The following is an 18,463-nucleotide window of genomic DNA, read 5'->3' on the forward strand; positions in this document are numbered from 1 at the left end:
TGAACAGACACTTTTCAAAAGAAGACATATATGAGGCCAATAAACACATGAAAAAATGCTCATCATCACTGGTCATTAGAGAAATGCAAATCAAAACCACATTGAGATACCATCTCATGCCGATTAGAATGGTGATCATTAAAAAATCTGGAGACGACAGATGCTGGAGAGAATGTGGAGAAATAGGAACACTTTTACACTGTGGGTGGGAGTGTAAATTCATTCAGCCATTGTGAAAGACAGTGTGGCAATTCCTCAAGGATCTAGAAATAGAAATTCCACTTGACCCAGCAATCCCATTATTGGGTATATATCCAAAGGATTAAAAATTGTTCTGTAATACAGACACATGCACATGTATGTTCATTACAGCACTGTTTACAATAGCAAAGACCTGGAACCAACCCAAATGCCCATCAATGATAGAATGGACAAGGAAAATGTGGCACATATACACCATGGAATACTATGCAGCCATAAAAAAGATGAAGCTCATGTCCTTTGTAGAGACATGGATGAATCTGGAAACCATCATTCTCAGCATACTGAAACAAGAACAGAAAACCAAACAGTGCATGTTCTCATGCATAGGCGGGTGTTGAACAATGAGAACACATGGGCATAGGGAGGGGAACATCACACACTGGGGTCTATTGCAGTGTAAGGGGCTACGGCAGGTCCGGTGGGGAATGGGGAGGTTGGGGAGGGATAACACTGGGAGAAATGCCTGATGTAGATGATGGAGGGACAGAGACAGCAAATCACCATGGCATGTGTGTAGCTATGCAACAATCCTGCGAGATCTGCAAATGTACCCCAGAACTTAAAGTGTGATTAAAAGAAAAAAACAGGCTACTTCCTAACAGTGAAACAATTTTAAAACAAATTCTATCAGCATGAGTTAAAGGCAAAGTCATTTGTAATCTGGTGGTAATTTTTTGTCATTTTCTTTCATTATTTGCCAAAATAATTGACAATAATAATAAGTAATTTGCCTGCTAAAATTGCCCCCTACTAGTTGATAACTATTAAATTGCTAATTTGTCACTTACCTCATTCTTTATATATTTCTTCTTATATAAATATCTTCAATATCTTAAATAAAATGGCTCAAAAGATAAATTTGAAACTAAAAGCCAAAGTTCCTTTCATAACCAGTTAATACTAGTTATATAAAATAATAACTAACATTTATTGAATTTACCAGATTCTAGGTACTATGCTTAACACTCACATACATTATTTTATCTAATTTCTATAAAATCTCTTGTTCCTCCATTAGAGATTAGGAAACCATGACTCAATAAAATGAAGTAATACAAGTAGCAAGTAACAGAGTCAGATTTTAGGTCAGGCTTAGAGTCCACACTCTTAACTAAAACTGTAACATAACTTTATGTTCGCTATGTTAGCATTAGTTCCCTGAAATATTATGACAGTCTTATAATAATGTATGATGCCAAAAACTTGTTATTACAGATTTTCATGTTGTTATACAAGCATAAGAAGTATGATGGGCTGAAGTTTAGCAGATGTTCCAACAGAGTAGGAAAAGTTATACTTTATTATTTGTTAAATGCTTTTAATTTTCAGGAGACTACATAAAGTTAACTTTATATTATGTTCAAGTACAAAGATGTTATGAAATAGGCATTATGTACTTAATTGTACACCATCTGAAACAAATACTTTTGAAGTAAATCTCCCAAAAAGTATTTTACAAATTTTCTAGACTTAAATTAATACAACTTAAAACTTTATTAAATTGAAAATTCCCTTTCGATTCCTAGGATAAAGACAAATGATAATACGAACTGTTTTCATTAGGTCCTAAAAAATAAGTATTAATATGTGTCTGAAGCTATAAACTTAGAGACTTTCAAATGCCCGAGTTAAAGCCAGCCATGGGTTAAAGCCATGAGTTAAGTCCAAATGTATACAGCTCTTAAATACACTTGGCTGGGCATAGTAGCTCACACCTATAATCCCAGCACTTTGGGAGGCCGAGGCAGGCAGATCACTTGGGGCCTGGAGTTCGCAACCAGCCAGCCTGGGCAACATAGCAAGACCTCATGTCTACTAAAAATTAAAAAAAAAACAATTAGCTGGGCATGGTGGCACATACCTGTAGTCCCAGCTACTCAGGAGGCTGAGGTGGGGGATTATGTGAGCCCTGGAGGCAGAGGGTGCAGTGAGCCAAGATGGTGCCATTGCACTCCAGCCTGGGTGACAGAGCCAGGCCCTGTCTCCAAAAAAGAAAAAAAGAAAGAAAGAAAAGAAAGCCATATACTCATCCTTGGCTACACAAATGAGCTATACTATTTAAATAACAAACCTTGTTCTGTGAATACAGTTGTTTTTGTCTATACAAAGTCAAAATTTCCTCACAGGCACATGAAGTAAAGGTTCTCTCCACATGTTTTCATTTTTAGATGATGCTTAATATACTATAGAGAGCTCTACTTATTATTCTTTGTATTTTTTTGCCAAAATACAGTACACCATTTTCACTTTCTATAAAACAATGTTTGAACAAAATGACTCCTAAATGAGAGTTCATCACACTAGTAAATTTACCTAGTCTCCAAATGGCTGGCAAAATAGCATGGGCTGATGCTGCAGCTGCTACCACATTCTCAGTTACTTCTGGAATTTTTCCAGTTTATTGGCATAACATGAGAATTTATACAATTATCTACACTATGTCATGACTAATACACGTGCAATACTAATATTACAAGCTTGCTACTTACATTTACTTTTTCTATTAAGAAAAACACTGACTTTGTTATGTTAATTATCACAGGAATTGATAGTATATCATGTTTTTGCTTTTAAGCAAAAATGAGAACCCATTAAGTCCATAATTTTTAATTGGCATATTAGACAATATGCCAATTCCATGACCCATTCAGCCTTCAACCCAGCCCACCTATCAGTCAGTCAGATACAACATACAAAAATCATATTACTTACCTACTTAAAACTGCCAATGGTTTCCCTCAGCATCCTGTTATTCAAGTCCCTCAATATCTGGCCCAATTGTTCTGCTTTCTCTCATACTACTAAATATCACCCAACTGAAGAGATCTCAAAATTCTCCTGTACATCCTTGTCTTTCCACTTTTATTTATACATTGCCTATATCTTGAATGTCTTCTCATATCAAAATCCTACCCAGCCACCAAGGCTTACTACAAAGCCAAAATCCTTGGTCAAACCTATACTGTCTATTCCAATCATTTCTACTTCTTTGGCAACTTTTTCTCAACCACCTCTTTCATGTCTATACCTATCATCTCACTAACAATATTGCAAGATCCTTGAAAGTAAAGGTTCTTGAGCAAGTAATTTAACTTCTCTCTACATATTAGTCATGTGTCCTTTTAAAATCTTCTAGAGGGGTTGGATTAAATGATCCCTAGGGCTCTTCCTAACTCTTACACATCAATTGTTTGTACCTTCTATAATTTATATATTAATCATCTGATGTTTATTTCAAATTATTTGATTTTATCAACACCTCTTACAAAATTACCCAGTCCTAGCTACTAGAAAATACCGTAAGTATTGCGATTTCCAGATGGCAAATGACAAGAGTTGCCAGTTTAATTAAGAAGTCATAATTAGTAAACTAAATATTCATTCATTCATTCATTTTCTCACCAACAAACATTAACTAAACTCAACTCTGGGGCAAGTATCATGCCAGACAATACAGATAACTAAGTTGGCCCCTGCCCTCAAGGAATTCACAATCCAGGGAGAGATACAGAGAAGGAAAAACACTACTTATAATAAAGGTTGCTAAAGAGAGTCATGAACAATACTATGGAAATACATGAAAGAAACACATAACAGCAGTGTGGGGTAGAGGAGGCTCAAGGAAACCTTCCCAGAAGAGGTGCTATCTAAACTGAATGAACTCTGAAGGACAAAAGTAGTCAGCAGTTTAGGATGAGTATTGATATGGTTTGGCTCTGTGTTCCCACCCAAATCTCATCTCAATTTATAATTCCCGTGTCGAGGGAGGGACCTGTAATCCCCATGTGTTGAGGGGGGGAGGTGATTGGATCATGGGTGCAGTTTTCCCCATGCTGTTTTTGTGACAGTGAGTTCTAACGAGATCTGATGGTTTTGTACGTATTTAGAAATTCTTCCTTCTCTCTTCTCTCTCCTGCCACCTTGTGAAGAAGGTGCTTGCTTTCCCTTTGCCTTCCATCATGATTTTAAGTTTTCTGAGACCTCCCCTCAAAACTTTGAATCAATTTAACCTCTTTCCTTTATAAATTGTCCAGTCGGGTATTTCTTTACAGTAGTGTGAAAACGAACTAATACAAGTACAAATGTGTGATAAGAGAGCATGGCCAGTTTGGGGAAGTCCAAGTAGTTTCCATAAGACTGCAACTTTGAAGGGGTAAGAGAGGAACTTGAGGGACTGGCAGGAGTCAAGTCATGATGGGCTTGTATACTCTGCTGAGAAGTTTGGATTTTTACCCTGAAACAAATGTGTAGCCGATGTCATAGAGATATCTCCAGATAAGTCAAGAAATTGATGAAAGATTCAAGGTTTACATTGGGAACAATGTATAGCACAGACTGTTATCCCCCAATATTTGTTCTTCCCAGCTAATATAGTAATAAATTTTTTTGCTTGGCACTTGTCCATGAAGTGAAGGGCCACATTTTCCAGCTTCTTTTGTAGCTAGGTATCACCATAGGATTAAGTTCTGGCCAGTGGGATATGTGTGAAAGTGATGTGTGCAAATACTAAATTACATCCTTAAAGGAAAGGAGTAGGTTTTCTCCTGCCTCTTTTTATATTCTTTTGAATGGAATGTTCTTAGAGAAGAACAAAGAGAGTGCATATAATACTATGAATGCCTCATAGAATGAAGACAGAACTTTGTTCACCACAGCATCCTCATCACCCGGGTTAAAGAAGGTATGTGCTAACTTCTGTTGAATAAATTTGTGTAAAACACCTCATTTTCTCTCATTAGAGAAAAGAAGTGCTGCGCTACATGGTAAGGCTAATTAAAGCTAGTGAATCCTCTTTACCTGCAGATAAAGCAGATCTGCCTGTAAAACAGGTAGATGGACCTAACCCACATGTACAGTCATTCTAAACCATTTAAGGCTTTACGATTTTAGGCACTGATTTAAGCAGAAAATCAAATTATTGTAGAGTAATAGTTTATGAGTATAATGTAATGGGTTCATTTGTTAAAATCAATAAATCATATATCAAGTCACAGAAAACTCTATATTCACATTACTCAAAATCCTCTCTCCTAAATGTGATACTTTCTCATTTAGCATGCCTCTCTTATACCAGACGAATTTGGCTTGCCTTAAATGAACAGGTTTCTAACCTCTTTTAACATAGCTCAGTATCACAATGGCTTCATAACCAAAATCTAGCCATGAGAAAAGGTAACACGATTACATACATGCCAGAATTTCTAAATCAAGCAACCTTTTCGTCTTTAACTCCACAGCACCTGACTCCCTAAATCCAGGTGATGTCAACTATTGAGCTTAGTGAAAAAGAGGCACTTCCACCTAATTAATATAAAGGTATGCTAGTTTTTTTTTTTCTTCTAGTGACAGCAGTGCCACCTTAATTGATTCTATCCTACCTACTAGCTGTGAGATCACTACACCTTTTCCATACATGACAAAGCAGAAATTCCATCTATGCAAATAAAAAATATTCTTAAGATTCACAGGAAATCTTTTGACTTTATCAACTCACTTTAACTTCAACTAAAACTACTTCGGCCCCTGAGTAGAAACAAGCCCAAGCATATAATAGGCATTTTTAAAATACTGAAAAAGTATAAAATGACATTTCAAGGTCATTCTGAAAGAAAAATTAGGTAAAATTAAAAGTAGGAAAAATCGTAAGTAGCAAAACAGACCAACCTAACATTAACTCATTTTAAAAGACACCTATGTTCTTTAAGACATTTATTATGTCTGAATGTCATTTTTTATTAATAGAAAGTAAATAGTAATTATTTAGTCTGAAGATAACACTGACTGTAGCTTATTACGTTAATAAAGATCTGGGAACAGCCTGCCTTTCCCAACACATACATAGATGTTTGGCTTGGTAACTCCCACTAGACAAAAACACAGTCCTTAACTATAAACAATAACTGTATATTTTTGTGAAGCCTAAATAGCTGAAAAGTCAGTGGCTGAATTTTTTTAATTCCAGTTATTTCATAACATCTGTACACAGTATCATGGAACACATTTTGTAAGACATTTTTCAGCCACATGCAGTCACTCACACCTGTAATCCCAGCACTTTGGGAGGCCAAGGTCAGAAGACCTCTTGAGCCCAGGAGTTCAAGAACAGCCTGGGCAACATAGCAAGGCCTCATTTCTACTTTAAAAGTAAAATTAGCCAGGCATGGTGGTGTGTACCTGTGGTCCCAGCTACTCAGGAGGCTGAGGTGGGAGAATCATTTGAGCCCCAGAGGTCAAGGCTGCAGTGAGTTGTGATCATGCCACTGCATTCTAGCCTAGATAACAGAATGAAACCCTGTTTCAAAAAAAAAAAAAAAAAAAAAAGACATTTTCCATAACACATGACCCCAATACTATTTCCCAGCCAAAAAAGGCATGGGGGGATTGCTTTTACCTCAGCCATCTGTCCACTAGTAACCTATGTCAGGTATAACCTTTAGATGTATTTAAAAATAGCAGTGTATACACATAAAATTTCCCCAAAATCTTTGGGTTTGGCCCACTATAGAGCATACACAGACAGTGAGGTACCACTCATAATAGTGGGTTAAGCAGTTTTGTTTTAAATACAAGTCTGGTTTTGCTATTTAGAACTAAGATCAACACCTTTATGACAAACACAAATATACAACTGACTTGGATTGATAATTCAAAATTAGATAACTACATAATCCCTTGAAAAACAGTCACTAATCACAATTAAAATAAAAGGAGGAGAAGCTCTACAGCAATTTGGAGCTGGACTGCAGAAAAACAGCATGAGGTCTGTGTTAAACCGAGCATAAATCATGAACATTCTGATATAGAAGCAGTAGTACCAACAAGCACACTAGTTCCGTCCTCCTTGTGGCCACATTTTTTTCAAAACAAATTTCTCTTTTTGAGGTGATGAAAATGTTCTAAAATTGTGGTGACAGTTGCTCAGCTCTGTGAGTATACTAAACACTACTGAATATATTACGTTAAATGAGTAACTTGTATGATGACTGAATTACATCTTAATAAAGCCGTTAAATTTTTTTTCAACACAGGTTTGTGACGTCAAGTATTGTACACAAAAACAGAGCTCCAAATGGCTGTCAGTAAAAAGATTCTCAATTTGTTTTACCCTCTAAAGTTTTTTTTTCCAGTTTAAAATAAACACACCTACACACATATACAGACACGCACCTCTGTACACACATGCACATACATACACACAGCTTTGGGCATTAAAATATTCAGAAATACGTTCCTTGCTTTTCAATAAGAAGGTATAGAATGATAGTATCACAACTACTGACATTTTGCTTTAACCCCATCAATTGAAAGGCTACAGATATGAAAGGATCCTTTGGCCTAAAGAGCTTTTTCTATTAGTACAAAAGCGTTGAATTAGAAACTAAAAGCCTGCTCGTAGCTCCACCTCACAGGATGTAACCCTTCTACAAGTTACTTAAACACATTGTGCATATTCCTCAGGAATAAACAGAATAAGGACAGTTAATTATGCTTCAAAAGACAGATGCTGTAAAAATAAAGAGTATGATCTTTATTTAAGGTTTGAGCTAATGGCCTAATGGTAGAGTAAATCTAATTTTTCTAAAAATTATTTTTGAATAGTGTCACTTTATCATCAAATGATACTGAGAATGATCACTATAAATGTAGGTATCACTGCTAATAAATAATATATGTCATCAATATAGTGAGCTAAGTTTTCCAAGCCCTTGGATATACATTATCTTAATAACAGTCACAAAAACCTGTGAATATACAGTATATGACCAATGTGTTACCTGGTCTTTTCCCTTCTGTGCACCTGAGGCATTTCATAACCAAGGATTATCTATCTCATTACTTGTCTGACATTGAAACCAAAGGGCACCATGTAAGAGAGTAGGAAAGGTACATTCATGTACTTTCAACTTAAAAGGTTAGACTATCCCTCTAACACCTAAAGCTGTTCTCAATAATCCATTTAGACTTATCCATTCATTTATCAAAGCTACCATCAAACTTTTATCTTCTGTAAGGGTATTATTTGATTTGCTGTTAGAGTAACTATGATAAAAACTTGAGATAACCATAACAACTCAAAATCCATAGAAAGACATTATTCAAAACAGAATTATACCTCTTCCCAATGGCTTAACTATTACAAATGCTTCAGTATTTTCTTATTCTTTTGGGGGGACTTAAAATCTGGAACAATTAGAGATAAATCAGAAAAATGTGTGACCTCTGTGATTATCAGAAGATCAAATGTTTTCATGTTTAAAAGACAACATTGTTCATAGTAATACATTATCCTGCATATTGCTTTTCCTTCAAAATGAATATTAAAATTTAAAATCCTATTAAACCAAACAGTATCATATTTAAATGTACATTCGGTTAATTGTATTAAAACTGACATTTTTCTTGGATTCAATGTGATGCCATATTTGAGTAAGTAATAAACAAGCATTCACCATAAACTTTCTTGTGTGCAAGAAAACTAGTGTTACTTCTAAACAGCCTACTTACCATTTAAGAGAGGCACGTTTGAAAAACAGCATTCCAGCTAGGATAAAGACAATATAATCAAAAAAGACACACAATTCCCCTCACATTTCTGCTTCATATATGGCTGGCAAAGCTCCTATAGTATGTTCCAAGTTATCAACTAATTTAGCCACAAATCCATGAAAAGAGTAAGTAATAAATACAGTTATATTTCATATGTGGCTTAACTATGCTTAGCACTCTATATGTGTTATTAATTTAATCTTTAAAACAACTAGATGAGATATTACAAGGGAGATGAACAAGGATCAGGGAAGTGAAGCAAGTAGCCCAAAAAGAAGCAGTCAGGATTTGAACCCAAGCCTATGATTCCAGGGTTCAAGATCATAGCCATTAAGCTCTACTGCCTTTCCACTAAGAAATATCCAGGAGTGAGGCCAGGCACAGAGGCTCATGCCTGTAATCCCAGCAATTTGGGAGCCTGGGGCAGGAGGATTGCTTGAGCCCAGGAGTTCAAGACCAGCCTGGGCAACATAGTGAAATGCTGTCTCTACAAAAAATAGATAAAATTGGATGTGTACGGTGGCTCATGCCTGTAATCCCAGCACTTTGGGAGGCCAAGGTGAGCGGATCACGAGATCAGGAGTTCAATACCAGCCTGACCAACATGATGAAACCCTGTCTCTATTAAAAATACAAAAATTAGCCAGGTGTGATGGCATGTGCCTATAATCCCAACCACTCAGTAGGCTGAGGCATACTGAAGAATTGCTTGAACTTGGAAGGCAGAGGTTGCAGTGAGCCAAGATCATGCCATTGAACTCCAGCCTGGGCGACAGAGCAAGACTCCATCTCAAAAAAAAAAAAAAACAAAACCCATACATAAAATTAGCCAGGCATGGTGGCATGCACCTGTAGTCCCAGCTACTTGGGAGGCTGAGGTGGAAGACTCACTTGAATCTGGGAGATTGAACCTGTAGTGAGCCTTGACTTTGCACCGCTGCACTCCAGCCTGAGTGACAGAGTGAGACCCTATCTTAAAAGAAAAAAGAAACATCCAAGAGTGGAACAGAAAACTTTGTTGAAATGAAGTGATCTTTAGAAACGTATCGCCATTTTTTTAACGTGGGACCAAGAAACAAAACTCTACAAACTACAAGCAAAACTCTTGCCTCCTTTTACTGAATAGACTGTAACAGCACTTCACACATAGACTATAAAGACCATCCATTAATCACAATCCTCTATACCCATGTCCTTACAAGCTTTGAGCAGTAACACAACAATATAACAATGTCAGGCCCTGTGAACTATGTCTGGCATGGAACAACAACAATGAAAGTGGGACTACAATAATGAAAATCAGTTGAAAGATTTAGTGTTTGACTTACTCCATTTACTTTCACCCCCTTTCTTCACTTGCCTTTTTCTTCTTCATCTTTCTCATCTGGAGCAAATTAAACCATCACGTTGTAACAGGCATTCCTCCAATGCTCTGCTGGCCTATTTTCAAAACCACCTCAAACTGTAGAAGCCTTTTATCAAGCTCAAAGCACATAATCCTTGACAACTTTCTTCTAGTATTAACTATTTCAGTGGCCAGCAATTAACAAAGCAATTCGTATACTATGTTGTAAATGAAAGCAGCTTTAAAGTTAGCAAAGGTGAACTTCAAATCAATGAGAGGCAAGTGTGCACAGAACAGGGCAAAGCTTTGACACCATCAGCTGTGCTGCTTTAAGTTAATGTGCTGCTTTAAGTTAATGTTCCTTGTGTTCTAATAACCTCTAGTCTTTTTTCTTTTCTTTTCTTTTTTTTTTTTTTTTTTTTTTTTTGAGTGTGATTGTAGCCCACTGCAACCTCAAACTCCTGGGCTCAAGCGAGCTTCCCACCTAAACCTCCCGAGTCGCTGAGACAATAGGCACATGCCTCCATGCCCAGCTAATTTTTTGTTTGTTCGTTTGTTTTTATAGAGACAGGGTCTTGCTTTATTGCCCAGGATGGTCTTGAACTCCCGGGCTCAAGCAATGTTCCTGCCTAGGCCTCCCAAGGTGTTGGGATTACAGAAGCGAGCCATTGCATCTAACCTAATGACCTCTATTCTGAAGATATCATTTCCTAGGCAGGTTCTTCACAGTCATTCTTAGCCATTACCCAACAACATTAAAAACTCTCTAAGAACTCAACACATTTTTAGATTTAGACCATTAGACCAAGTGTAACCAATATGTACCCTTGAAATTTTGCAATAGAGAAAAAAACATTAATGCCCATTAACTTTTCCACAGGTCATCATGGGAATTTATGGTTATGAAAAGGTTTGGGTGTTTGACTAAAAGAACATATTCAGGCAGTACAGCACCACCTCAGTGCATTCCAAAATGTCATCTCAGGGTTACCACAGCTGCCCTTGTAAGCAGGGACTTTCTCTGAAATATTGGGTTTTACCTCCAATTTTCTAGGAATATTGCATTCTAAGACAGAATGTATCTGAGTTTGTTTAAAGATTTTTAAATAGCTACCGGTTAATGTTCTCTGAAATCTCTGTGTAAAGCAGATGATACAAGCTCCTTTATTTTGTGGCTCCTGGGTGCACTACCTTGTCAACACCCTGCTCACTCAGTACATGTGCTCCACTTTGAAGGACCCAAAGCAATGGAAAGACCACTGGATAGAGATTCTATTTGTTTATACTAGCACAATGCTTGGAATATAATAGGTTCTTAATAAGTATTTGTTGAATAAATTGGCAGAATGGTTTCAAGGACTAGTTTTTAATTGCAAGAAAATTGCAGAAAAATCCCTTGAGACATATAATTACTGACAAGCTCACAAAAGCAAAGAAGAAAAAAAAAAAAAAAACAGGCCAGGTACTGTGACTCACGCCTGTAATCCCAATACTTTGGGAGGCCAAGGCATGAGGATCACTTGAGGCCAGGGGTTTAAGACCAGTCTGGGAAACATAGTGAGACCTCATCGCTACCAAGCACAAAACCTTAAGAAAACATACCAATTGTATATTGGTAAAGAACAATAAGATTCATGTTGTTTTAGTTTAGTTGGAGAGGAAAAGGCTGTCAAGATGTTACATAAAGATAATATTGTTGGAGGGTGTGTTAGGATAATTAAAACCCAATTCATATTGCAGACACTTCTAAGAAGAGTTTTCAGTTAACTCTTGGGTTTTCTTTTGTATGTTTTTAATGTTAATGATGTCAAGTTTACTTGGAAAATAAAGAATTGTAAGGTATATTCATGTTTCCATGTAACCATCTAGGGCGCTGGGGCTAAGGAAGGTCAGGAATCATGTCTCATTTGTTTTCTACCTTCCTCTTGCTTTTAATACAGATTTCTATACATATTAGCAGTTCCATAAATGTTCAATAACTGCAAAAAATAAGAATAAGCTCTTAATTGAATATCCTCTCCCACCCGTCCCCACAAAAAGACTCTTTTATGCTAAAGAAGCATAGTTTGATTTAAATAACAACAGAAAAACAAAAAGTAACTGCTCTTAATGGTACCAGATGAGAGTACTAACAGATGAGTCTTGGCTCATTTCAATTACATGACCCTGCCATATTTATTTTCCTACGATATGAGGACCATATAGCCAGTCCTCTATTCACAGAGTTGTTGCATGAATAAATCAGTATGTATTTACATGGTAACTATTATGACAAGCTATTGGGAAAGAGAAAGCAGCTTGTTTACCTCCCTAATCTCAACCACCCACAGCAACAACATACTATGTGAAAGGCCATGATTTAAGCACTTGACTGCAAGGTGTTCAATCTCATCTAAAATCCTTGGTGCCAGAGGTGCTTCTGAATTTAGAAACCAGACCTTTAGACAGGCATAGACTTCATATACCATACATTATATAATACCCCATTAGGGTCTATGATATTACCCCATAAAGTCGTTCTACAGCAAAACAAAGAAAGAATAACATTAAGTAGAATAGGCTGGGTGTGGTGGCTCATGCCTGCAATCCCAGCATTTTAGGAGGCCAAGGCAAGGGATCACAAGGTCAAGAGATCGAGACCATCCTGGCCAACATGGTGAAACCTGTCTCTACTAAAAATACAAAAACTAGCTGGGCATGGTGGTGCACACCTATAATCCCAGCTACTCAGTAGGCTGAGGCTAGAGAATCACTTGAACCCGGGAGCCAGAGAGGCAGAGGTTGCAGTGAGCTGAGATCACTCCACTGCACTCCAGCCTGACGACACAGCAAGACTCTGTCTCAATAAAAGAAAAAAAAATTAAGTAGAATAAAGACTATAACCTATGCCAGTTAAAGTCAGGTTTTGCCACCACATGAGTTTTTACATCTAAGATACCAAATAAAATTTTTATGAGTTTTCAGAGCTTTTGAATTTTAAATGTTGCAAACAAATTGTGGGACTAGGCCAGGGGCGGTGGCTCACACCTGCAATCCTAGCACTTTGGGAGGCCAAGGCAGGTAAATCACCTGAGGTCAGGAATTTGAGACCAGCCTTGGCAACATGGCGAAACCCCATCTCTACTAAAAATACAAAAATTAGCTGGGCGTGGTGACACACACCTACAGTCCCAGCTACTCAAGAGGCTGAAGCAGGAGAATTGCTTGAACCTGGGAGGTGGAGACTGTGGTGAGCCGAGATTGTGCCACTGTACTGCAGCCTGGGTGACAGAGTGAGACTCTGTCTCAAAGAAAAAAAAAATTGTGGACCTAGCTAATTCATGTCATCTTTACAAGTACCGTAAGTGGTAAATTTTATTATCCCTTTTTTATACATGAGATAACTAAGGTACAGGGAGGTTTACTAACTCACCCAATGTCCCACAACTATTAAGTCTCCTAGCTAGAATTGAAACACAGGCTCCAGAGCTTGAGCTCTTAACAAGTATGCTCTACAAACTCTCTCAGAAACCACTTCAGAACACCAGACAAACACATGAAAAGTAAAACAGTATTAAATGATCTAATATCAAAAAAGTAATAGGAGAAACATCACAAGGCAGCATTTATTCATTATTCAGTAACTATTTATAGAGTGCATACCATGTGCTAGGTGCTCAGAATACAGCAATGAGCAAACCAGGTAAGGTCTAGGTCGCCTCCATGAAGCCAGAGGCAAGTGGGGAAATGGCTAGGCATCAAATAAGCATAATTATGACACAGCAGGGCAAGTGTGTGACTGCTGTTCACCTTCAGAGGGGGAGGAGATCTAGTTCAGTGGGGAACAGTGTAATAGGACCTGAGATTTGATCTGTTCTTTAACTAATGTTGGGATTTGAAATGATAAAAAAGAAAGGCATGGCATTCATTTGACAAGCACCTATTGTGCACCTACTCTATGCCAGGAATAATGCTAAGCACAAAAGTTCCAAACTGGGGAAAATCAGTTTAAACCAACAGAGATTTGTGAAAGAGAATAACAAGGACATATGGGAAAGTAGGCTGGGATCAAATCATGGAGGGTCCTCGCTTGAGTGGCTCAGTTAAGGAGGAAGTTGACCCTGTAGGCACTGTTGAAGGTTATTTTGCAGATTATTCCCCCACAATATTAGTATTTACTCCTATGGAATGTCAATAATCATCTGCATTTCTTTTTGGGACCAACCAGAACTCAAAGCTGGATTGCTTTCAAGGAAGAGCTTAGGGCAATAAATTCATTTAAGCCTCAAGAAACACAGTAACCCTCAAGAAACACAGTAACCCTAATCTCTCAAGGAATAAAGGAATAAAAAAACTTTGAAAACGTTGGAGAGACAACAGCTAAAAGAAAATGGTAAGTCCTTCTTAAAATTCCAAAGGCCATTTCTAAAACCTAGGTTATTCCTTTATACACAAATAAAATTTCCAACCTTCTGAAGGTAACATATTTCCAAGAGAAAATAAGACATCATTCCTTGAAAAATAAATTATCAAGTTGAACAATGATCTGATTTTTAATAAAGTTGGTGACAACATACCTTGTAGCACAGGTCACAATGTGACAGTGGAAAGTAAACTGCCTTTTAACATTTCAGTGTTCCCATTCCCCGTCCCCTTACCTAAACAGAGTAGAGGAACTGAATTACATGTTTATTTAGCATACTAATCATACAGTTTTTTTATTCTCTGGTATTAATATAAATGACTGAGTGAGCAGACATTCTATTTATCCTCTGAAAAACTTTTTTTTTAATTTGCCTGGATAATTTTTTTAAGCCAATGATCTTCCCCAGAAAAGACTCTTCAGTGGCTATTGTTCTAAGAATCAAACCCAAATTCTTTCTCAGGACCTCCAAGTCCTATTTATCTGTTATTGGGCTGCATCTAGGCTATCTAACATCCTCTTTAATCACTACCAGCTCACTAGGATCCAGCCATACTGGCTTGCTTTCTGTTCTTCAAAAATGTCAAGTCTCTTTTTCCCCCCTTAAGGGCTTAGCTCTTACTCTTCTCTGTGCAAGAATGTTATCTGGGGAATGTTCTCCCAGATCCTGACAAGGTAGGCCTATTCTTTCTTCTCTTTCAGGTCTCTGCTCAATCATCTTCTCTGAGAGGCCTTTTCTGACTTCCCACACTAAAGTAGGCCCTTCCGAGTTCTCTGTATCATATTCCCCTACTTATTTTCATTGCTCTTACTATAATCTATAAGGATCTTCTTCATTTGTTTGCTTGTTTATTGTCTATATTCTCTGGTAGAATATAATCACTGTGATACTCCACAAGAGCAAAGATCATGCCTTAGAAGATTTATCATTATACCTAATACAGGGCTTTGGCAAACAAGTACCCAATAGATTTTGTATAATGAATTAGTAAATGAATCAATGATGCATAAAAACCTGATATGAGTATCAGTAACTTGAGAAAGCCATTTTCCCAATTTTGAGATATTTTCTCTAGGGCTATTCATTTCTCTAGAGTCTTTCCACATTTTCTGAAATAATTCCTGGAAATGTGTTGTATTATTTCATAGCAATAAAAATAGATCAGTTTCAACCAGCAGATTTAAGAAAAAAAATATTTTCAAGAAGTTTTAGTGGTTTACCAAACATCAATAAAAATCAAACAATTTGAAAATTGGTCAGTCTCATTTCACTAATGCAAGTCAAATTACATGAAGAAACACAATTTAAAATGTAAAAAAAAAATGAGAAAGAAGATAATCCAATAAGTAAGTACAGTTACCTTTAGTAACATCAGAAATATCCAGTCTGATAACCTCTAGGTGTACCAGATGGACTGTCAAACACATAGTGAATCATGTTGAAGATTCAGAGCAAAATGCTTATGGTTAACTCACATCCACCTTTATTCTTTTCCCGGCAAATACAAATAGTCTTACTATGCAATCACATTAGTGGCAATCTTAGCTTAGACTTAGTATCAATAATAATCATGAAAAGAAAATGGTATAAACTATTTTCCTTGAAACAGTTGTAAGTTTGTATGTCTTTTGAGAATGGTTTCTCAAGAAAATTACAGATTTAGAAAGGTGGGCCTATTAGAACAAGTACCCTTTCCCAACTACATTCCATTTTTTAATAAACCTCAAGTAAACTCAGGAATTTACCAAATCAATTGGGAAACGACAAATCATCTGCAAGTTATCTAACTAAATTGATACGCAATAGGCTTTACTTTTCTTGTGAAAACTACTTTCTTCAGAACATCAACTAAGCCTTATATAATCACATTACACTTTTTGAAGTGTGCTTATAAAAATGGCAGATTAAAAACATTGGGCTTTTTAAGAATTGAACCTCTTATTTATCTGCTTTTTAAATGCATCATTTGATGTTGCAGCTGAAACTACTCTCATCTCACTGCCATAAGAAGTGCTACCAGACAATGAAATTTAGCCATTATCATCATTCACAACTTGGTTTCTTCTGAGATTGCTGCCAATTAGTGCACACTGTGTCAATGGCAACACTTGGTCACACATCAGGCAAACAACTCTTTTACCATTAAGTATAAGGATATTAATAAGAACTTGCAGTTAAGGGAGCTAATATTTTTAGATGTAAAATGATGTCACAAATGCTGAATTATTTCATTTTCCTCGGTTTTTAAATTTGAACACTAGATACGGCCTATTTCCAAAAACACAGCTGCATATGTCAGCATGTGCTTGTTCACTGGTATTTGCCTCCACTTTGTGCTTCTCCATTCAGTTTCCTCACACACTAATTGCAGCATGGAAGTGAGCAAATGAACCTCAGCCTGAGAGCTAACACCATAACTACATGGGGAGAAAGTGATATTGCTAAGAGTGAATAGACATTTTTATAAACTACGTTGTTTTGAAATATGCTGCTTTTGGAGGGTTTATACAAATACGAGATCCACCGTTAAGAAACTGTGATTTCAGAAAAAAAAAAAAAAAAGCAGGTGCCCTCCAGAGACAGTTTTAAATCCCAGCGTCTCTTAGTCCCCATTCAATGTGCTTAGTAACCAGCCTGTGCTAACTTGAGTGACTTTATCCCAAACCACTAAAGTCCTCTGACTACATTAAAATGATGAACATCCTAGTTTACAATTAGAGAAATGGAGCCAGGTATCACAAGTTCCACCAATCCTGTGTCTCTCAGGCCTGCTCAGCAGCCAGGGAAGAATCAGATTTAGGATCATGTATGAGATTGCATACACACACACACACACACATTTAACTGGCTATTGTTCTTGGGTTAACTTAATGAAACCTAGAAAGAAAGTTTAAAGTTCCCTAGCTGATATTTACTAAGGATATTTAGTGAAGGAATGATCTCATCACTTTCAGTAAACTGTAGCCTAGACTGCAAACCTCCAAGAAAATCATTAGTCAACTGTGATTTAAAAAAAAAAAAAAAGTCAAGCTATTCAGAGCTGAAGACGTTCAGAGTGAAGTTAAAAGCTTGGAGAAGAAGAGGAATGTGCTCCTGAGTTGGAAGCCAGCAGAGGAGACTCTCAAGTTAGGAGATTCTGAAGGAGAGATGGATTAGGAGGCACAAAGCGGAAACTGTTAGAGGGCAAGGGACAGCGGGGCCGAGGCGGGCAGAGGGACCCCAGACTGTCAGGGCAGCGACAGCGAGGCCCAGAAAAGAAGATCTTGGAGAGATGACAAAGAAGCACAGGAAAACTAGGTTCTGGGGTCCTAGAAGAACCCAGGTGTCCGACGGAGCCAGAGGGACCGGGAGAAAGGGATGCGAAGGTGTAAGGATGAGGGCGCGCACCAGGACGCGGGAGAAAAAGAGGGTAGGCGGGCAAAACGAAGCTGGTTCCCTGCTCCTCTGCCCCTGGCACAGATCGCAACTCCTTGCCGCGCACCGCGAAGCGCCGGGTCCGGACTTCAAGACCCTGCCTCACCTTGCTCGCCGCGTCCTGGCGTCCCGCCGCTCGTCCGCCGGGTGCTGCGCTCCGAGGGCCAAAGAGGGAGTCGCGCGATGCAGCCCAAGCTCCCTCCTGCTGCGAGGCACCAGCGCCCGCACCTTCGCACCCTCTGCTCGCCCGGGCCACTTCACCCTGTCCTGGAGCAGGCGGAGAGCACGGACCCTAACCCGAATGCCGCTCCAGTTATTTTCAAAAGTCCCCGTTCCAGGTTTCCCGGCAATAAGAGCTGAGCTACTGCGGCCGCAGCGGCAGAGCCTCCGCCTGACCTCACCAGGGTGTGGGGGGGGCCGCTGAGGGAGGGGGGCGGGAACCCAGTTGGGGAGGGAGGGGGCAGTGGGGGGAGTGAGCGCGCGGGCGGGG

General features: G+C 38.1%; 1 protein-coding gene across 3 annotated transcripts in view; it reads right to left on the bottom strand.

The window, feature by feature from the left end:
* The window catches only part of KLHL13 (kelch like family member 13), a 201,091-nt gene extending 182,653 nt beyond the window's left edge, over positions 1-18,438 (bottom strand). Inside the window, exon 1 of one of the 3 annotated variants that reach the window (XM_032258331.1) lies at positions 18,080-18,438. The gene's annotated coding sequence lies outside the window, so the exon portion shown is untranslated. The remainder of the gene's footprint in view (positions 1-18,079) is intronic. The other 2 variants (XM_032258332.1, XM_032258322.1) reach the window with 2 other exon arrangements.
* Positions 18,439-18,463: the final 25 nt, after the last annotated feature.

This window comes from Sapajus apella, unplaced genomic scaffold, assembly GCF_009761245.1.
Source record: "Sapajus apella isolate SASKATOON/1434 unplaced genomic scaffold, GSC_monkey_1.0 scaffold102, whole genome shotgun sequence".
In the NCBI taxonomy this organism is placed as follows: domain Eukaryota; kingdom Metazoa; phylum Chordata; class Mammalia; order Primates; family Cebidae; genus Sapajus; species Sapajus apella.